This window comes from Pseudorasbora parva, chromosome 20 (assembly GCF_024679245.1).
Source record: "Pseudorasbora parva isolate DD20220531a chromosome 20, ASM2467924v1, whole genome shotgun sequence".
NCBI lineage: Eukaryota > Metazoa > Chordata > Actinopteri > Cypriniformes > Gobionidae > Pseudorasbora > Pseudorasbora parva.
The window spans coordinates 21,056,227-21,072,262 of record NC_090191.1 but is presented as its reverse complement, the minus strand read 5'-3'; the positions used below and the strand labels follow the sequence as shown (position 1 = coordinate 21,072,262).

The 16,036-nt window shown below is 42.4% G+C and overlaps 26 non-coding genes across 26 annotated transcripts; all 26 read left to right on the top strand.

The window, feature by feature from the left end:
- Positions 1-72: 72 nt before the first annotated feature.
- On the top strand, positions 73-144 carry trnaa-cgc (transfer RNA alanine (anticodon CGC)). The gene has a single exon. It is a non-coding gene; the product is annotated as a tRNA-Ala (tRNA).
- Positions 145-318: 174 nt separating this feature from the next.
- trnaa-cgc (transfer RNA alanine (anticodon CGC)) lies at positions 319-390 on the top strand. Its single transcript has one exon. It is a non-coding gene; the product is annotated as a tRNA-Ala (tRNA).
- A 564-nt stretch (positions 391-954) lies between these two features.
- trnaa-cgc (transfer RNA alanine (anticodon CGC)) lies at positions 955-1,026 on the top strand. Its single transcript has one exon. It is a non-coding gene; the product is annotated as a tRNA-Ala (tRNA).
- A 175-nt stretch (positions 1,027-1,201) lies between these two features.
- Positions 1,202-1,273, top strand: trnaa-cgc (transfer RNA alanine (anticodon CGC)). Its single transcript has one exon. It is a non-coding gene; the product is annotated as a tRNA-Ala (tRNA).
- Positions 1,274-2,276: 1,003 nt separating this feature from the next.
- trnaa-cgc (transfer RNA alanine (anticodon CGC)) lies at positions 2,277-2,347 on the top strand. The gene has a single exon. It is a non-coding gene; the product is annotated as a tRNA-Ala (tRNA).
- Positions 2,348-2,909: 562 nt separating this feature from the next.
- Positions 2,910-2,981, top strand: trnaa-cgc (transfer RNA alanine (anticodon CGC)). The gene has a single exon. It is a non-coding gene; the product is annotated as a tRNA-Ala (tRNA).
- Positions 2,982-3,154: 173 nt separating this feature from the next.
- trnaa-cgc (transfer RNA alanine (anticodon CGC)) lies at positions 3,155-3,226 on the top strand. The gene has a single exon. It is a non-coding gene; the product is annotated as a tRNA-Ala (tRNA).
- A 565-nt stretch (positions 3,227-3,791) lies between these two features.
- trnaa-cgc (transfer RNA alanine (anticodon CGC)) lies at positions 3,792-3,863 on the top strand. The gene has a single exon. It is a non-coding gene; the product is annotated as a tRNA-Ala (tRNA).
- Positions 3,864-4,037: 174 nt separating this feature from the next.
- Positions 4,038-4,109, top strand: trnaa-cgc (transfer RNA alanine (anticodon CGC)). The gene has a single exon. It is a non-coding gene; the product is annotated as a tRNA-Ala (tRNA).
- Positions 4,110-4,673: 564 nt separating this feature from the next.
- trnaa-cgc (transfer RNA alanine (anticodon CGC)) lies at positions 4,674-4,745 on the top strand. Its single transcript has one exon. It is a non-coding gene; the product is annotated as a tRNA-Ala (tRNA).
- A 2,517-nt stretch (positions 4,746-7,262) lies between these two features.
- trnaa-cgc (transfer RNA alanine (anticodon CGC)) lies at positions 7,263-7,334 on the top strand. The gene has a single exon. It is a non-coding gene; the product is annotated as a tRNA-Ala (tRNA).
- A 174-nt stretch (positions 7,335-7,508) lies between these two features.
- trnaa-cgc (transfer RNA alanine (anticodon CGC)) lies at positions 7,509-7,580 on the top strand. The gene has a single exon. It is a non-coding gene; the product is annotated as a tRNA-Ala (tRNA).
- Positions 7,581-8,387: 807 nt separating this feature from the next.
- Positions 8,388-8,459, top strand: trnaa-cgc (transfer RNA alanine (anticodon CGC)). The gene has a single exon. It is a non-coding gene; the product is annotated as a tRNA-Ala (tRNA).
- An 810-nt stretch (positions 8,460-9,269) lies between these two features.
- trnaa-cgc (transfer RNA alanine (anticodon CGC)) lies at positions 9,270-9,341 on the top strand. The gene has a single exon. It is a non-coding gene; the product is annotated as a tRNA-Ala (tRNA).
- Positions 9,342-9,929: 588 nt separating this feature from the next.
- On the top strand, positions 9,930-10,001 carry trnaa-cgc (transfer RNA alanine (anticodon CGC)). Its single transcript has one exon. It is a non-coding gene; the product is annotated as a tRNA-Ala (tRNA).
- A 121-nt stretch (positions 10,002-10,122) lies between these two features.
- trnaa-cgc (transfer RNA alanine (anticodon CGC)) lies at positions 10,123-10,194 on the top strand. Its single transcript has one exon. It is a non-coding gene; the product is annotated as a tRNA-Ala (tRNA).
- A 174-nt stretch (positions 10,195-10,368) lies between these two features.
- On the top strand, positions 10,369-10,440 carry trnaa-cgc (transfer RNA alanine (anticodon CGC)). Its single transcript has one exon. It is a non-coding gene; the product is annotated as a tRNA-Ala (tRNA).
- A 1,222-nt stretch (positions 10,441-11,662) lies between these two features.
- trnaa-cgc (transfer RNA alanine (anticodon CGC)) lies at positions 11,663-11,734 on the top strand. The gene has a single exon. It is a non-coding gene; the product is annotated as a tRNA-Ala (tRNA).
- A 174-nt stretch (positions 11,735-11,908) lies between these two features.
- Positions 11,909-11,980, top strand: trnaa-cgc (transfer RNA alanine (anticodon CGC)). The gene has a single exon. It is a non-coding gene; the product is annotated as a tRNA-Ala (tRNA).
- A 564-nt stretch (positions 11,981-12,544) lies between these two features.
- On the top strand, positions 12,545-12,616 carry trnat-cgu (transfer RNA threonine (anticodon CGU)). The gene has a single exon. It is a non-coding gene; the product is annotated as a tRNA-Thr (tRNA).
- Positions 12,617-13,204: 588 nt separating this feature from the next.
- On the top strand, positions 13,205-13,276 carry trnaa-cgc (transfer RNA alanine (anticodon CGC)). Its single transcript has one exon. It is a non-coding gene; the product is annotated as a tRNA-Ala (tRNA).
- Positions 13,277-14,032: 756 nt separating this feature from the next.
- Positions 14,033-14,104, top strand: trnaa-cgc (transfer RNA alanine (anticodon CGC)). Its single transcript has one exon. It is a non-coding gene; the product is annotated as a tRNA-Ala (tRNA).
- Positions 14,105-14,278: 174 nt separating this feature from the next.
- On the top strand, positions 14,279-14,350 carry trnaa-cgc (transfer RNA alanine (anticodon CGC)). The gene has a single exon. It is a non-coding gene; the product is annotated as a tRNA-Ala (tRNA).
- Positions 14,351-14,915: 565 nt separating this feature from the next.
- On the top strand, positions 14,916-14,987 carry trnaa-cgc (transfer RNA alanine (anticodon CGC)). The gene has a single exon. It is a non-coding gene; the product is annotated as a tRNA-Ala (tRNA).
- Positions 14,988-15,161: 174 nt separating this feature from the next.
- Positions 15,162-15,233, top strand: trnaa-cgc (transfer RNA alanine (anticodon CGC)). The gene has a single exon. It is a non-coding gene; the product is annotated as a tRNA-Ala (tRNA).
- Positions 15,234-15,797: 564 nt separating this feature from the next.
- On the top strand, positions 15,798-15,869 carry trnaa-cgc (transfer RNA alanine (anticodon CGC)). Its single transcript has one exon. It is a non-coding gene; the product is annotated as a tRNA-Ala (tRNA).
- The last annotated feature ends 167 nt before the right edge of the window (positions 15,870-16,036 follow it).

The following is a 16,036-nucleotide window of genomic DNA, read 5'->3' as shown; positions in this document are numbered from 1 at the left end:
ATGCTGACAATCCCAATGTGAAGCAATATGAAGCTTTCCACTAGCCTGCAGGAAACTTGCTTCTGTTCATCAGGGGATGTAGCTCAGTGGTAGAGCGCATGCTTCGCATGTATGAGGTCCTGGGTTCAATCCCCAGCATCTACAAGGAAAGTTGTGGAATTTTCAAGTTATTTTTTTGCAACAAAGGTCCTGGTTTCAATCCTCAGCATTTCAAAGTATTGTGCAACCTGGGTTGCTTTGAAATGCTGACAATCCCCAGCATTTCAAAGCAATGTGGAACTTTCCAGTAGCCTGCAGGAAACTTACATCTGTTCATCAGGGGATGTAGCTCAGTGGTAGAGCGCATGCTTCGCATGTATGAGGTCCTGGGTTCAATCCCCAGCATCTCCAATGAAAGTTATTCATCATCTCAAAGCTTTTTCTGTTGTGCATTTCTCTCTGTCTAACTTATGTTTGAAAAATAGCAACTAGCTTTAGTACAAGGCACATGGAACTCAATGCAACTTTCACAAGGTTAAGAAGCTCAGTTGTAGATAATATTATTTGCATATATGAGGTCCTGGGTTCAAACCCCAGAGTAAACAATGAAAGTTGTCGAATTGTCAAGTTATCCTTCTTTGAAACAAAGGTCCTGGGTTCAATCCCCAGCATTTCAAAGCAATGTGGAACTTTCCACTAGCCTGCAGGAAATTTACTTCTGTTCATCAGGGGATGTAGCTCAGTGGTAGAGCACATCCTTTGCATGTATGGGGTCCTAGGTTCAATCCCCAGCATCTCCAAGGAAAGTTGTAGAATTGTCAATTTATTTTTTTTGCAACAAAGGTCCTGGGTTCAATCCCCAGCATTTCAAAGCAATGTGCAACCTGGGTTGTTTAGAAATGCTGACTATCCCCAGCATTTCAAAGCAATGTGAAGCTTTTCACTAGGCTGCAAGAAACTTGCTTCTGTTCATCAGGGGATGTAGCTCAGTGGTAGAGCGCATGCTTCGCATTTATGAGGTCCTGGGTTCAATCCCCAGCATCTCCAAGGAAAGTTCTGGAGTTGTCAATTCATCTTTTTTGCAACAAAGGTCCTGGGTTCAATCCTCAGCATTTCAAAGTAATGTGCAATCTGAGTTGCTTTTAAATGCTGACAATCCCCAGTATTTCAAAGCAAAGTGGAACTTTCCACTAGCTTGCAGGAAACTTGCATCTGTTCATCAGGGGATGTAGCTCAGTGGTAGAGCGCATGCTTCGCATGTATGAGGTCCTGGGTTCAATCCCCAGCATCTCCAATGAAAGTTATTCATCATCTCAAAGCTTTTTCTGTTGTGCATTTCTCTTTGCCTAATTAATGTTTGAAAAATAGCAAATAGCTTTAGTACAAGGCACATGGTACTCAATGCAACTTTCACAAGGTTAAGAAGCTCAGTTGTAGAGAATATTATTTGCATATATGAGGTCCAGGGTTCAAACCCCAGCATCAACATTGAAAGTTGTCGAATTGTCAAGTTATCCTTTTTTGCAACAAAGGTCCTGGGTTCATTCCCCAGCATTTCAAAGCAATGTGGAACTTTCCACTAGCCTTCAGGAAACTTACTTCTGTTCATCAGGGGATGTAGCTCAATGGTAGAGCACATGCTTTGCATGTATGAGGTCTTGGGTTCAAGCCCCAGCGTCAACAATGAAAGTTGTGGATTTGTCAAGCTATTTTTTTGCAATTAAAGGACCTGGGTTCAATCTCCTGCATTTTAAAACAATGTGGAACTTTCCACTAGGCTGCAGGAAACTTTGTTTAGTTTATCAGGGTTTGTTGCTCAGTGGTAGAGCACATGCTTTGCCTGTATAAGACCCTGGGTTCAATCCCCAGCATCTCCAAAGGAAAGTTTTGGAATTGTCAAGTTATCTTTTTTTGCAACAAAGTTCCTAAGTTTAATCCCCAGCATTTCAAAGCAATGTGCAACCTGGGTTGCTTAGAAATGCTGACAATCCCGATGTGAAGCAATATGAAGCTTTCCACTAGCCTGCAGGAAACTTGGTTCTGTTCGTCATGGGATGTAGCTCAGTGGTAGAGCGCATGCTTCGCATGTATGAGGTCCTGGGTTCAATCCCCAGCATCTCCAAGGAAAGTTGTGGAATTTTCAAGTTATTTTTTTGCAACAAAGGTCCTGGTTTCAATCCTCAGCATTTCAAAGTATTGTGCAACCTGGGTTGCTTTGAAATGCTGACAATCCCCAGCATTTCAAAGCAATGTGGAACTTTCCAGTAGCCTGCAGGAAACTTACATCTGTTCATTAGGGGATGTAGCTCAGTGGTAGAGCGCATGCTTCGCATGTATGAGGTCCTGGGTTCAAACCCCAGCGTCAACATTGAAAGTTGTCGAATTGTCAAGTTATCCTTTTTTGCAACAAAGGTCCTGGGTTCATTCCCCAGCATTTCAAAGCAATGTGGAACTTTCCACTAGCCTGCAGGAAACTTACTTCTGTTCATCAGGGGATGTAGCTCAATGGTAGAGCACATGCTTTGCATATATGAGGTCTTGGGTTCAAACCCCAGCGTCAACAATGAAAGTTGTGGATTTGTCAAGCTATTTTTTTGCAATTAAAGGACCTGGGTTCAATCTCCTGCATTTTAAAACAATGTGGAACTTTCCACTAGGCTGCAGGAAACTTTGTTTAGTTTATCAGGGGTTGTTGCTCAGTGGTAGAGCACATGCTTTGCCTGTATGAGACCCTGGGTTCAATCCCCAGCACCTCCAAAGGAAAGTTGTGGAATTGTCAAGTTATCTTTTTTTGCAACAAAGTTCCTAAGTTCAATCCCCAGCATTTCAAAGCAATGTGCAACCTGGGTTGCTTAGAAATGCTGACAATCCCAATGTGAAGCAATATGAAGCTTTCCACTAGCCTGCAGGAAACTTGCGTCTGTTCATCAGGGGATGTAGCTCAGTGGTAGAGCGCATGCTTCGCATGTATGAGGTCCTGGGTTCAATCCCCAGCATCTCCAAGGAAAGTTGTGGAATTTTCAAGTTATTTTTTGCAACAAAGGTCCTGGTTTCAATCCTCAGCATTTCAAAGTATTGTGCAACCTGGGTTGCTTTGAAATGCTGACAATCCCCAGCATTTCAAAGCAATGTGGAACTTTCCAGTAGCCTGCAGGAAACTTACATCTGTTCATCAGGGGATGTAGCTCAGTGGTAGAGCGCATGCTTCGCATGTATGAGGTCCTGGGTTAAATCCCCAGCATCTCCAATGAAAGTTATTCATCATCTCAAAGCTTTTTCTGTTGTGCATTTCTCTCTGCCTAATTTATGTTTGAAAAATAGCAACTAGCTTTAGTACAAGGCACATGGAACTCAATGCAACTTTCACAAGGTTAAGAAGCTCAGTTGTAGAGAATATTATTTGCATATATGAGGTCCTGGGTTCAAACTCCAGAGTCAACAATGAAAGTTGTCGAATTGTCAAGTTATCCTTCTTTGAAACAAAGGTCCTGGGTTCAATCCCCAGCATTTCAAAGCAATGTGGAACTTTCCACTAGCCTGCAGGAAACTTACTTCTGTTCATCAGGGGATGTAGCTCAGTGGTAGAGCACATCCTTTGCATGTATGGGGTCCTAGGTTCAATCCCCAGCATCTCCAAGGAAAGTTGTAGAATTGTCAATTTATTTTTTTTTGCAACAAAGGTCCTGGGTTCAATCCCCAGCATTTCAAAGCAATGTGCAACCTGGGTTGTTTAGAAATGCTGACTATCCCCAGCATTTCAAAGCAATATGAAGCTTTCCACTAGCCTGCAGGAAACTTGCTTCTGTTCATCAGGGGATGTAGCTCAGTGGTAGAGCGCATGCTTCGCATGTATGAGGTCCTGGGTTCAATCCCCAGCATCTCCATGGAAAGTTGTGGAATTTTCAAGTTATTTTTTTGCAACAAAGGTCCTGGTTTCAATCCTCAGCATTTCAAAGTATTGTGCAACCTGGGTTGCTTTGAAATGCTGACAATCCCCAGCATTTCAAAGCAATGTGGAACTTTCCAGTAGCCTGCATGAAACTTACATCTGTTCATCAGGGGATGTAGCTCAGTGGTAGAGCGCATGCTTCGCATGTATGAGGTCCTGGGTTCAATCCCCAGCATCTCCAATGAAAGTTATTCATCATCTCAAAGCTTTTTCTGTTGTGCATTTCTCTCTGCCTAATTTATGTTTGAAAAATAGCAACTAGCTTTAGTACAAGGCACATGGAACTCAATGCAACTTTCACAAGGTTAAGAAGCTCAGTTGTAGAGAATATTATTTGCATATATGAGGTCCTGGGTTCAAACCCCAGAGTCAACAATGAAAGTTGTCGAATTGTCAAGTTATCCTTCTTTGAACCAAAGGTCCTGGGTTCAATCCCCAGCATTTCAAAGCAATGTGGAACTTTCCACTAGCCTGCAGGAAACTTACTTCTGTTCACCAGGGGATGTAGCTCAGTGGTAGAGCACATCCTTTGCATGTATGGGGTCCTAGGTTCAATCCCCAGCATCTCCAAGGAAAGTTGTAGAATTGTCAATTTATTTTTTTTGCAACAAAGGTCCTGGGTTCAATCCCCAGCATTTCAAAGCAATGTGCAACCTGGGTTGTTTAGAAATGCTGACTATCCCCAGCATTTCAAAGCAATGTGAAGCTTTCCACTAGGCTGCAAGAAACTTGGTTCTGTTCATCAGGGGACGTAGCTCAGTGGTAGAGCGCATGCTTCGCATGTATGAGGTCCTGGGTTCAATCCCCTGCATCTCCAAGGAAAGTTCTGGAGTTGTCAATTCATCTTTTTTGCAACAAAGGTCCTGGGTTCAAACCCCAGCGTCAACAATGAAAGTTGTGGAATTGTCAAGCTATCTTTTTGCAATTAAAGGACCTGGGTTCAATCTCCTGCCTTTTAAAGTAATGTGCAATCTGAGTTGCTTTGAAATGCTGACAATCCCCAGCATTTCAAAGCAATGTGGAACTTTCCACTAGACTGCAGGAAACTTGCTTTTGTTCATCAGGGGATGTAGCTCAGTGTTAGACCGCATGCTTTGCATGTATGAGGTCCTGGTTTCAATCAATCAATCAATCAATCAACTTTATTTATATAGCGCTTTTACAATCACGATTGTGTCAAAGCAGCTTCACAGTGTCAAACAGGGTAATATTGCGACAAAATTAGATTTGGCTGTACAGCCGTACTGGAGAAAACAGTGATGTTATCAGCTTATTTTAATTTATCATATAGCGACAATGTTGGCAGATCAGTATTATAGTTTATAGAATTAAATAAGACCTAATTCATATATTTTATTTGTATAATAAGTTGAATAACTTTAATCATATTTTCAGTGTCCCCAACTGAGCAAGCCAAGCCAAAGGCGACAGTGGCAAGGAACCAAAACTCCATCGGGGCATGATGGAGAAAAATAAACCTTGGGAGAAACCAGACTCAGTCGGGGTGCCAGTTCTCCTCTGGCCTATTAACACACCGTGTAAGATTATTATTCTGGCAACCTTACAGGTCGGAAATCATATTAGATCGGATTATTCAAAATTTTCAGGGTATCACGGAAGAGACAGATTTATTTAGGATGGGGCGTCAATTACACAAGAGTATGAATACATGAAAGATCGGAATTATTGCGCCGAAGACGGGTTTTGAGCATGTCGTGCCAGTGAGGCAAATTCGGAGGAGACACCATTTGACACGGCTCAGCAGACACTCCAGGATGCGTTGGTCATGTCCAGGCAGGTCCACCATCCGATCCGGACAGGGCCCAGATCCGGGATAAACCTCGGGATAAACAGAGAGACTAACATTAGCGTAGATGTCACTCTTTTTATGATGTAACTAGTACATCAGGTGTTATGGGAAGTGTTCCCGGTTCCGGCTGACCTAGTTAATGCAGCCTAACAATCAGTCAATTGATCTGAATAATGAAAGTTAAAAATGTTTTATGTGTATGCCATAGTAAAGAGATGTGTTTTTAGTCTAGATTTAAACTGACAGAGTGTGTCTGCTTCCCGAACAATGCTAGGAAGACTATTCCACAATTTAGGAGCTAAATAGGAAAATGATCGACCGCCTGCAGTTGATTTAGATATTCTAGGTATTATCAACTGGCCAGAGTTTTGAGACCGCAATCGACGTGATGGGGTATAATGCGTTAAGAGCTCGCTTAAGTACCGGGGAGCTAAACTATTTAGTGCTTTGTAAGTAATAAGCAAGATTTTAAAATGTATGCGATGTTTAATAGGGAGCCAGTGCAGTGTTGACAGAACTGGACTAATATGATCATACTTCCTGGTTCTAGTAAGAACTCTAGCTGCTGCATTTTGGACTAGCTGGAGTTTGTTTATTAAGCGAGCAGGGCAACCACCCAGTAGAGCATTACAATAATCTAGCCTTGAGCTCATGAACGCATGTACTAACTGTTCAGCATTTTGCATTGAAAGCATGTGCCGTAATTTAGATATATTTTTAAGATGATAGAATGCGGTTTTACAGATGCTAGAAACGTGGCTTTCAAATGAAAGATTGGTATCAAAGAGCACACCCAGGTTCCTCACTGACGACGAGGGCTTGACAGAGCACTCATCAAGTGTTAGACAGTATTCTCGGTTACTACTTGTGGAGCTTTTCTGTCCAATAATTAAAAATTCAGTTTTATCTGAATTAAGTTGCAGAAAATTACTATTCATCCAATTTTTTATATCAGCTATGCATTCTGTTAATCTTGTGAATTGGTAGGTTTCATCCGGGCGTGAGGAAATATAGAGCTGAGTATCGTCAGCATAACAATGAAAACTAACGCCATGTTTCCTAATGATATCTCCCAGTGGTAGCAGATACAGGGTGAAAAGCAACGGTCCTAACACTGAGCCTTGCGGTACCCCATACTGAACTTGTGATCGGTGTGACATCTCTTCATTTACTGCTACAAACTGATAACGGTCAGATAAGTACGATTTAAACCATGCCAAAGCAGTTCCACAGTTTCAATCCCCAGCATCTCCAATGGAAGTTATTCATCAACTCAAAGCTTTATCTATTGTGCATTTCTCTCTGCCTAATTTATGTTTGAAAAATAGTAACTCAACCAAACTTTCACAAGGGTCAGAAGTTCAGTGGTAGAGAAAATGCTTTGCAACAAAGGTCCTGGGTTCAATCCCCAGCATTTCAAAATATTGTGCAACCTGGGTTGCTTTGAAATGCTGACAATCCCCAGCATTTCAAAGCAACGTGGAACTTTCCAGTAGCCTGCAGGAAACTTGCTTCTGTTTGTTAGGGGATGTAGCTCAGTGGTAGAGCGCATGCTTCGCATGTATGAGGTCCTGTGTTCAATCCCCAGCATCTCCAAGGAAAGTTGTGCAATTTTCAAGTGATTTTTTTGCAACAAATGTCCTGGTTTCAATCCTCAGCATTTCAAAGTATTGTGCAACCTGGGTTGCTTTGAAATGCTGACAATCCCCAGCATTTCAAAGCAATGTGGAACTTTCCAGTAGCCTGCAGGAAACTTGCATCTGTTCATCAGGGGATGTAGCTCAGTGGTAGAGCGCATGCTTCGCATGTATGAGGTCCTGGGTTCAATCCCCAGCATCTCCAATGAAAGTTATTCATCATCTCAAAGCTTTTTCTGTTGTGCATTTCTCTCTGCCTAATTAATGTTTGAAAAATAGCAAATAGCTTTAGTACAAGGCACATGGTACTCAATGCAACTTTCACAAGGTTAAGAAGCTCAGTTGTAGAGAATATTATTTGCATATATGAGGTCCTGGGTTCAAACCCCAGCGTCAACATTGAAAGTTGTCGAATTGTCAAGTTATCCTTTTTTGCAACAAAGGTCCTGGGTTCATTCCCCAGCATTTCAAAGCAATGTGGAACTTTCCACTAGCCTGCAGGAAACTTACTTCTGTTCATCAGGGGATGTAGCTCAATGGTAGAGCACATGCTTTGCATCTATGAGGTCTTGGGTTCAAACCCCAGCGTCAACAATGAAAGTTGTGGAATTGTCAAGTTATCTTTTTGCAACAAAGGTCCTGGTTTCAATCCTCAGCATTTCAAAGTATTGTGCAACCTGGGTTGCTTTGAAATGCTGACAATCCCCAGCATTTCAAAGCAATGTGGAACTTTCCAGTAGCCTGCAGGAAACTTACGTCTGTTCATCAGGGGATGTAGCTCAGTGGTAGAGCGCATGCTTTGCATGTATGAGGTCCTGGCTTCAAACCCCAGCGTCAACATTGAAAGTTGTGGAATTGTCAAGTTATCTTTTTTTGCAACAAAGTTCCTAAGTTCAATCCACAGCATTTCAAAGCAATGTGCAACCTGGGTTGCTTAGAAATGCTGACAATCCCAATGTGAAGCAATATGAAGCTTTCCACTAGCCTGCAGGAAACTTGCTTCTGTTCGTCAGGGGATGTAGCTCAGTGGTAGAGCGCATGCTTCGCATGTATGAGGTCCTGGGTTCAATCCCCAGCATCTCCAAGGAAAGTTGTGGAATTTTCAAGTTATTTTTTTGCAACAAAGGTCCTGGTTTCAATCCTCAGCATTTCAAAGTATTGTGCAACCTGGGTTGCTTTGAAATGCTGACAATCCCCAGCATTTCAAAGCAATGTGGAACTTTCCAGTAGCCTGTAGGAAACTTACATCTGTTCATCAGGGGATGTAGCTCAGTGGTAGAGCGCATGCTTTGCATGTATGAAGTCCTGGGTTCAATCCCCAGCATCTCCAATGAAAGTTATTCATCATCTCAAAGCTTTTTCTGTTGTGCATTTCTCTCTGCCTTATTTATGTTTGAAAAATAGCAACTAGCTTTAGTATAAGGCACATGGAACTCAATGCAACTTTCACAAGGTTAAGAAGCTCAGTTGTAGAGAATATTATTTGCATATATGAGGTCCTGGGTTCAAACCCCAGAGTCAACAATGAAAGTTGTCGAATTGTCAAGTTATCCTTCTTTGAAACAAAGGTCCTGGGTTCAATCCCCAGCATTTCAAAGCAATGTGGAACTTTCCACTAGCCTGCAGGAAACTTACTTCTGTTCATCAGGGGATGTAGCTCAGTGGTAGAGCACATCCTTTGCATGTATGGGGTCCTAGGTTCAATCCCCAGCATCTCCAAGGAAAGTTGTAGAATTGTCAATTTATTTTTTTTGCAACAAAGGTCCTGGGTTCAATCCCCAGCATTTCAAAGCAATGTGCAACCTGGGTTGTTTATAAATGCTGACTATCCCCAGCATTTCAAAGCAATGTGAAGCTTTCCACTAGGCTGCAAGAAACTTGGTTCTGTTCATCAGGGGACGTAGCTCAGTGGTAGAGCGCATGCTTCGCATGTATGAGGTCCTGGGTTCAATCCCCTGCATCTCCAAGGAAAGTTCTGGAGTTGTCAATTCATCTTTTTTGCAACAAAGGTCCTGGGTTCAAACCCCAGCGTCAACAATGAAAGTTGTGGATTTGTCAAGCTATCTTTTTGCAATTAAAGGACCTGGGTTCAATCTCCTGCCTTTTAAAGTAATGTGCAATCTGAGTTGCTTTGAAATGCTGACAATCCCCAGCATTTCAAAGCAATGTGGAACTTTCCACTAGACTGCAGGAAACTTGCTTTTGTTCATCAGGGGATGTAGCTCAGTGTTAGACCGCATGCTTTGCATGTATGAGGTCCTGGTTTCAATCCCCAGCATCTCCAATGGAAGTTATTCATCAACTCAAAGCTTTATCTATTGTGCATTTCTCTCTGCCTAATTTATTTTTGAAAAATAGTAACTCAACCCAACTTTCACAAGGGTCAGAAGTTCAGTGGTAGAGAATATGCTTTGCAACAAAGGTCCTGGGTTCAATCCCCAGCATTTCAAAATATTGTGCAACCTGGGTTGCTTTGAAATGCTGACAATCCCCAGCATTTCAAAGCAACGTGGAACTTTCCAGTAGCCTGCAGGAAACTTGCTTCTTTTTGTTAGGGGATGTAGCTCAGTGGTAGAGCGCATGCTTCGCATGTATGAGGTCCTGTGTTCAATCCCCAGCATCTCCAAGGAAAGTTGTGCAATTTTCAAGTGATTTCTTTGCAACAAAGGTCCTGGTTTCAATCCTCAGCATTTCAAAGTATTGTGGAACTTTCCACTAGCCTGCAGGAAACTTACTCCTGTTCATCAGGGGATGTAGCTCAGTGGTAGAGCGCATGCTTCGCATGTATGAGGTCCTGGGTTCAATCCCCAGCATCTCCAAGGAAAGTTGTGGAATTTTCAAGTTATTTTTTTGCAACAAAGGTCCTGGTTTCAATCCTTAGCATTTCAAAGTATTGTGCAACCTGGGTTGCTTTGAAATGCTGACAATCCCCAGCATTTCAAAGCAATGTGGAACTTTCCAGTAGCCTGCAGGAAACTTACATCTGTTCATCAGGGGATGTAGCTCAGTGGTAGAGCGCATGCTTCGCATGTATGAGGTCCTGGGTTCAATCCCCAGCATCTCCAATGAAAGTTATTCATCATCTCAAAGCTTTTTCTGTTGTGCATTTCTCTCTGCCTAATTTATGTTTGAAAAATAGCAACTAGCTTTAGTACAAGGCACATGGAACTCAATGCAACTTTCACAAGGTTAAGAAGCTCAGTTGTAGAGAATATTATTTGCATATATGAGGTCCTGGGTTCAAACCCCAGAGTCAACAATGAAAGTTGTCGAATTGTCAAGTTATCCTTCTTTGAAACAAAGGTCCTGGGTTCAATCCCCAGCATTTCAAAGCAATGTGGAACTTTCCACTAGCCTGCAGGAAACTTACTTCTGTTCATCAGGGGATGTAGCTCGGTGGTAGAGCACATCCTTTGCATGTATGGGGTCCTAGGTTCAATCCCCAGCATCTCCAAGGAAAGTTGTAGAATTGTCAATTTATTTTTTTTGCAACAAAGGTCCTGGGTTTAATCCCCAGCATTTCAAAGCAATGTGCAACCTGGGTTGTTTATAAATGCTGACTATCCCCAGCATTTCAAAGCAATGTGAAGCTTTCCACTAGGCTGCAAGAAACTTGCTTCTGTTCATCAGGGGATGTAGCTCAGTGGTAGAGCGCATGCTAGCATGTATGAGGTCCTGGGTTCAATCCCCAGCATCTCCAAGGAAAGTTCTGGAGTTGTCAATTCATCTTTTTTGCAACAAAGGTCCTGGGTTCAAACCCCAGCGTCAACAATGAAAGTTGTGGATTTGTCAAGCTTTTTTTTGCAATTAAAGGACCTGGGTTCAATCTCCTGCCTTTTAAAGTAATGTGCAATCTGAGTTGCTTTGAAATGCTGACAATACCCAGCATTTCAAAGCAATGTGGAACTTTCCACTAGCCTGCAGGAAACTTGCTTTTGTTTATCAGGGGATGTAGCTCAGTGTTAGACCGCATGCTTTGCATGTATGAGGTCCTGGTTTCAATCCCCAGCATCTCCAATGGAAGTTATTCATCAACTCAAAGCTTTATCTATTGTGCAATTCTCTCTGCCTAATTTATGTTTGAAAAATAGTATCTCAACCCAACTTTCACAAGGGTCAGAAGTTCAGTGGTAGAGAATATGCTTTGCAACAAAGGTCCTGGGTTCAATCCCCAGCATTTCAAAATATTGTGCAACCTGGGTTGCTTTGAAATGCTGACAATCCCCAGCATTTCAAAGCAACGTGGAACTTTCCAGTAGCCTGCAGGAAACTTGCTTCTGTTTGTTAGGAGATGTAGCTCAGTGGTAGAGCGCATGCTTCGCATGTATGAGGTCCTGTGTTCAATCCCCAGCATCTCCAAGGAAAGTTGTGCAATTTTCAAGTGATTTTTTTGCAACAAAGGTCCTGGTTTCAATCCTCAGCATTTCAAAGTATTGTGCAACCTGGGTTGCTTTGAAATGCTGACAATCCCCAGCATTTCAAAGCAATGTGGAACTTTCCAGTAGCCTGCAGGAAACTTGCATCTGTTCATCAGGGGATGTAGCTCAGTGGTAGAGCGCATGCTTCGCATGTATGAGGTCCTGGGTTCAATCCCCAGCATCTCCAATGAAAGTTATTCATCATCTCAAAGCTTTTTCTGTTGTGCATTTCTCTCTGCCTAATTTATGTTTGAAAAATAGCAACTAGCTTTAGTACAAGGCACATGGAACTCAATGCAACTTTCACAAGGTTAAGAAGCTCAGTTGTAGAGAATATTATTTGCATATATGAGGTCCTGGGTTCAAACCCCAGAGACAACAATGAAAGTTGTCGAATTGTCAAGTTATCCTTCTTTGAAACAAAGGTCCTGGGTTCAATCCCCAGCATTTCAAAGCAATGTGGAACTTTCCACTAGGCTGCAGGAAACTTACTTCTGTTCATCAGGGAATGTAGCTCAGTGGTAGAGCACATCCTTTGCATGTATGGGGTCCTAGGTTCAATCCCCAGCATCTCCAAGGAAAGTTGTAGAATTGTCAATTTATTTTTTTTGCAACAAAGGTCCTGGGTTCAATCCCCAGCATTTCAAAGCAATGTGCAACCTGGGTTGTTAAGAAATGCTGACTATCCCCAGCATTTCAAAGCAATGTGAAGCTTTCCACTAGGCTGCAAGAAACTTGCTTCTGTTCATCAGGGGATGTAGCTCAGTGGTAGAGCGCATGCTTCGTATGTATGAGGTCCTGGGTTCAATCCCCAGCATCTCCAAGGAAAGTTCTGGAGTTGTCAATTCATCTTTTTTGCAACAAAGGTCCTGGGTTCAAACCCCAGCGTCAACAATGAAAGTTGTGGATTTGTCAAGCTTTTTTTTTGCAATTAAAGGACCTGGGTTCAATCTCCTGCCTTTTAAAGTAATGTGCAATCTGAGTTGCTTTGAAATGCTGACAATACCCAGCATTTCAAAGCAATGTGGAACTTTCCACTAGCCTGCAGGAAACTTGCTTTTGTTTATCAGGGGATGTAGCTCAGTGTTAGACCGCATGCTTTGCATGTATGAGGTCCTGGTTTCAATCCCCAGCATCTCCAATGGAAGTTATTCATCAACTCAAAGCTTTATCTATTGTGCATTTCTCTCTGCCTAATTTATGTTTGAAAAATAGTAACTCAACCCAACTTTCACAAGGGTCAGAAGTTCAGTGGTAGAGAATATGCTTTGCAACAAAGGTCCTGGGTTCAATCCCCAGCATTTCAAAATATTGTGCAACCTGGGTTGCTTTGAAATGCTGACAATCCCCAGCATTTCAAAGCAACGTGGAACTTTCCAGTAGCCTGCAGGAAACTTGCTTCTGTTTGTTAGGGGATGTAGCTCAGTGGTAGAGCGCATGCTTCGCATGTATGAGGTCCTGGGTTCAATCCCCAGCATCTCCAATGAAAGTTATTCATCATCTCAAAGCTTTTTCTGTTGTGCATTTCTCTCTGCCTAATTAATGTTTGAAAAATAGCAAATAGCTTTAGTACAAGGCACATGGTACTCAATGCAACTTTCACAAGGTCAAGAAGCTCAGTTGTAGAGAATATTATTTGCATATATGAGGTCCTGGGTTCAAACCCCAGCGTCAACATTGAAAGTTGTCGAATTGTCAAGTTATCCTTTTTTGCAACAAAGGTCCTGGGTTCATTCCCCAGCATTTCAAAGCAATGTGGAACTTTCCACTAGCCTGCAGGAAACTTACTTCTGTTCATCAGGGGATGTAGCTCAAAGGTAGAGCACATGCTTTGCATATATGAGGTCTTGGGTTCAAACCCCAGCGTCAACAATGAAAGTTGTGGATTTGTCAAGCTATTTTTTTGCAATTAAAGGACCTGGGTTCAATCTCCTGCATTTTAAAACAATGTGGAACTTTCCACTAGGCTGCAGGAAACTTTGTTTAGTTTATCAGGGGTTGTTGCTCAGTGGTAGAGCACATGCTTTGCCTGTATGAGACCCTGGGTTCAATCCCCAGCACCTCCAAAGAAAAGTTGTGGAATTGTCAAGTTATCTTTTTTTGCAACAAAGTTCCTAAGTTCAATCCCCAGCATTTCAAAGCAATGTGCAACCTGGGTTGCTTAGAAATGCTGACAATCCCAATGTGAAGCAATATGAAGCTTTCCACTAGCCTGCAGGAAACTTGCGTCTGTTCATCAGGGGATGTAGCTCAGTGGTAGAGCGCATGCTTCGCATGTATGAGGTCCTGGGTTCAATCCCCAGCATCTCCAAGGAAAGTTGTGGAATTTTCAAGTTATTTTTTTGCAACAAAGGTCCTGGTTTCAATCCTCAGCATTTCAAAGTATTGTGCAACCTGGGTTGCTTTGAAATGCTGACAATCCCCAGCATTTCAAAGCAATGTGGAACTTTCCAGTAGCCTGCAGGAAACTTACATCTGTTCATCAGGGGATGTAGCTCAGTGGTAGAGCGCATGCTTCGCATGTATGAGGTCCTGGGTTCAATCCCCAGCATCTCCAATGAAAGTTATTCATCATCTCAAAGCTTTTTCTGTTGTGCATTTCTCTCTGCCTAATTTATGTTTGAAAAATAGCAACTAGCTTTAGTACAAGGCACATGGAACTCAATGCAACTTTCACAAGGTTAAGAAGCTCAGTTGTAGAGAATATTATTTGCATATATGAGGTCCTGGGTTCAAACTCCAGAGTCAACAATGAAAGTTGTCGAATTGTCAAGTTATCCTTCTTTGAAACAAAGGTCCTGGGTTCAATCCCCAGCATTTCAAAGCAATGTGGAACTTTCCACTAGCCTGCAGGAAACTTACTTCTGTTCATCAGGGGATGTAGCTCAGTGGTAGAGCACATCCTTTGCATGTATGGGGTCCTAGGTTCAATCCCCAGCATCTCCAAGGAAAGTTGTAGAATTGTCAATTTTTTTTTTTTTGCAACAAAGGTCCTGGGTTCAATCCCCAGCATTTCAAAGCAATGTGCAACCTGGGTTGTTTAGAAATGCTGACTATCCCCAGCATTTCAAAGCAATATGAAGCTTTCCACTAGCCTGCAGGAAACTTGCTTCTGTTCATCAGGGGATGTAGCTCAGTGGTAGAGCGCATGCTTCGCATGTATGAGGTCCTGGGTTCAATCCCCAGCATCTCCAAGGAAAGTTGTGGAATTTTCAAGTTATTTTTTTGCAACAAAGGTCCTGGTTTCAATCCTCAGCATTTCAAAGTATTGTGCAACCTGGGTTGCTTTGAAATGCTGACAATCCCCAGCATTTCAAAGCAATGTGGAACTTTCCAGTAGCCTGCAGGAAACTTACATCTGTTCATCAGGGGATGTAGCTCAGTGGTAGAGCCGATGCTTCGCATGTATGAGGTCCTGGGTTCAATCCCCAGCATCTCCAATGAAAGTTATTCATCATCTCAAAGCTTTTTCTGTTGTGCATTTCTCTCTGCCTAATTTATGTTTGAAAAATAGCAACTAGCTTTAGTACAAGGCACATGGAACTCAATGCAACTTTCACAAGGTTAAGAAGCTCAGTTGTAGAGAATATTATTTGCATATATGAGGTCCTGGGTTCAAACCCCAGAGTCAACAATGAAAGTTGTCGAATTGTCAAGTTATCCTTCTTTGAAACAAAGGTCCTGGGTTCAATCCCCAGCATTTCAAAGCAATGTGGAACTTTCCACTAGCCTGCAGGAAACTTACTTCTGTTCACCAGGGGATGTAGCTCAGTGGTAGAGCACATCCTTTGCATGTATGGGGTCCTAGGTTCAATCCCCAGCATCTCCAAGGAAAGTTGTAGAATTGTCAATTTATTTTTTTTGCAACAAAGGTCCTGGGTTCAATCCCCAGCATTTCAAAGCAATGTGCAACCTGGGTTGTTTAGAAATGCTGACTATCCCCAGCATTTCAAAGCAATGTGAAGCTTTCCACTAGGCTGCAAGAAACTTGGTTCTGTTCATCAGGGGACGTAGCTCAGTGGTAGAGCGCATGCTTCGCATGTATGAGGTCCTGGGTTCAATCCCCTGCATCTCCAAGGAAAGTTCTGGAGTTGTCAATTCATCTTTTTTGCAACAAAGGTCCTGGGTTCAAACCCCAGCGTCAACAATGAAAGTTGTGGATTTGTCAAGCTATCTTTTTGCAATTAAAGGACCTGGGTTCAATCTCCTGCCTTTTAAAGTAATGTGCAATCTGAGTTGCTTT